Source organism: Aethalodelphis obliquidens, unplaced genomic scaffold (genome assembly GCF_003676395.1).
Source record: "Aethalodelphis obliquidens isolate GAN/ISIS:26980383/991018 unplaced genomic scaffold, ASM367639v1 scaffold983, whole genome shotgun sequence".
NCBI lineage: Eukaryota > Metazoa > Chordata > Mammalia > Artiodactyla > Delphinidae > Aethalodelphis > Aethalodelphis obliquidens.
The window spans coordinates 1-2,841 of NW_020838894.1; the positions used below are offsets into that span (position 1 = coordinate 1).

The 2,841-nt window shown below is 47.0% G+C and overlaps 1 non-coding gene across 1 annotated transcript; it reads left to right on the forward strand.

Annotated features, from left to right (window-relative positions):
- Positions 1–214: 214 nt before the first annotated feature.
- LOC113616944 (U1 spliceosomal RNA) lies at positions 215–378 on the forward strand. Its single transcript, XR_003431453.1, has one exon. It is a non-coding gene; the product is annotated as a U1 spliceosomal RNA (small nuclear RNA).
- Positions 379–2,841: the final 2,463 nt, after the last annotated feature.

The window sequence follows — 2,841 nt, forward strand, 5'->3', positions numbered from 1 at the left end:
ATATCTCAGCGCAGGGTCTGCTGGTTCGTGATCTGGTGGTGAAAGACACATGATCTCCCGTGGTATGGGAGCGAATCGAGGGCTGTTGGTTGCAAGTGCATGGATCAGCTGTCTGGAAGGGGCAGGAAGGCTCGGGGCTGCGGGGAGGAAAGTGACCGTGTGTGTACAGTATAAGGCGTCTGAGGGTGTGTCAGGGCCGAAGCTACTTCAGTTCATACTTACCTGGCAGAGGAGATACCATGATCACGAAGGTGGTTTTCCCAGGGTGAGGCTTATCCATTGCACTTCGGATTTGCTGACCCCTGCGATTTCCCCAAATGTGGGAAACTCGACTGCAAAATTTGTGATAGTGGGGGACTGCGTTCGCGCTTTCCCCTGATATTTGTGATGTATAAAATCAGACTTGTGGAATTGCGTGCGGGGTGTACCGACTTCCGTGGTTTATAGATTTTTGTTGTTGTCGGGGTGGTGCTGTGACGTACTTGCCTGTGTGGTCAGTTATGGTGTTTGTTTACGTGCTGAACCCATGAGTGCGACCCGGCTGCAGACAGCGCCTGGGTTTAGCTGTTAGCAGTACGTACTGTAAAGTGCCGGCAACTGAGTTACTCAAGACGCGTTTTGGTTTTATGACGGTTTCGGTTGTTATCACTGGAATACGACCCCAGCGTTACTGCGCTGAAAATGGCGACGCCCGCGGGACTCGCCTGTATGTGGTGTACTGAGTTTTTCACCGCTGAGCGGCGAAAATTCGGGCTGCCGTACGAAACCACGGCTGTGCTTTGTAGTACGCGGAACGCTTTTCGTGTGTAAACGACGTGAAACGCAACTGTGGTTAAAGTTTAGGTCTACACTGGGACGTCAGCGTTCGCTCCGCGAACGGACCCGACGAAAATAACCGGGTGCCGCGTAACCGTTTTTTTACCGGTTTGTGTGGTAAGCCAAAGAGCAGATAGAGGCGCTTCTGACTGGTTCCATGCTTTTGTAATTCTGAACTAATATTCTGAAGTGATCAGCTGCATCGTTTGCAGTCATGGCTGGGGATTTCGGTAGGTACCCGCCTACTCATTCCTTTTTTCCGTCTCAAGCAGTCTCTTCGTATTTCTCAGTCCTGTTCCTTTTCCTTCCTTTAGCCTTTCTTTTCAGTCCTTCTCTCACTACTTACTTGCATAGACAAAAAACAGCAGTTCTCTTTCAGTCTTCAGTTTGCACGAGACCTGCTTCACTGGCCTGGCAAGTTAAGAAATTACCTTCACATCCGTTTTCGTTAAGTAGCCGCAGGAGTTGTACATAACATTTTTTCATTTACTAAGGAGTAGTTTTAGTTTTTTCCCTATTGAACTACAGTTTAGGAAAAAACCCCAGGCCCAGCGTTGGCAGTTGTGGGCTTTTCACAAACTCCTTTCCCAGGATGTGGTATTCCCTTGCTTCACCGTCACTGCTGATCCACGAAGTCCTGGCAAACAGAATCTGCTGGGCCAAACAGTCAAGGTAGGACCATGGACGAAAAGACTGTCGCCCCCGCGTGGCTACCTCGGGGACGGCACTCCTAGATCCGCTGAGCTCCGGAAGCCTCTGCGACCCGTGGGGGTGCTGTCAGGGAGAGGGGGAGTGAAGATGGGCGAGTGGAGGTGGAGATGGAGGTGGGGGAAGGGGTGATACTTAAGGGTAGGTCTAAAGAAAACTAGGTCCAAAGAAAACTAACTGAGAAGCACAGGACCCAGGTCGAGTATGTAGATCATTGGAAGTGAAAGTAAAAAACAAAAGTGCTCTTCTCCCCAGCAGCGGGCGTTTTCCCTGCTCAAATATAAAATAGCTGAACCAAGACGAAAGTTAACTTTCAATGCCCTACTGATGAGAGAACGGGTTTTTAGAGTTTTTAACAGATTTCCTTAGTCTCAAGGGTGTCCACAGTATTATGCTCTGGATCCCGGATCGAGGAGTTTCTGACCAAAAGAAGCCGAACAATAAATACCGGGACTAGGAACTGCTTGGATATTGGTTTCCAGGCCTATCAGACATAGCGAGGTTATTACGAAGACATTGGGTTGCCTCTGGGGTTAGGAGCCCAACCTCGCGGGGGGGGGGGGTGTGTGCTCCGGGGGAGGGCTCCTTTTCAGTCCTGGTGCCTTCTGTTGGAGCTTGGGCCAACTCCGATTTGCTAGGCCGATTTTGCAAGCGTCATATGAAAATAATATTACGTACTTCGTGAACTTGTGTAGATTAAATGAGATAATCTAATAACACACCTAGCATAGTGTGTGGCTTATATTAAGTATGTCCTGATAGGAAACAATCAAAGATAAGCTTGTACTTCAGGTTTTTGTAACATTTGAATACATTTTGTATTTGCGGATGTAACATCCATTCACAAAATAAATTCGTATTAAAGAAGAAAAGATTTTATATGGAATTTATGAAACATATGCCCACAAACGGGACTTGTTTATAGCAGCTTTGTTCATCAATGCAAATGTCCAGCACGAGGTGAACGGATATAATTGTGATATATTCATTCAAAGGAATACTAACTACTCTTTGATGAAATGAAACAGATTCCTGATACAGGGCCCCAATATGCATTACTCCCGACAACATCATGCTGAGTGATGAAAAGAGTACATAGTCTGTGGTTCCATTTATGTGAATGTCTAGAACAGGCAAAACTAATCCATAGTGACAGGAACTAGATCACTGATTTCCTGGGACAGGAAGTGGTAGGGGGATCGACGGCAGAGGACATTTTGGAGTACTGGAAATGTTCTTCCTTCTTGAACAGGGTAGTGGTTACGTGGGTACATTCATCTGTCAAAAGTCATCAAACTTGAAATGGATGCATTGTAT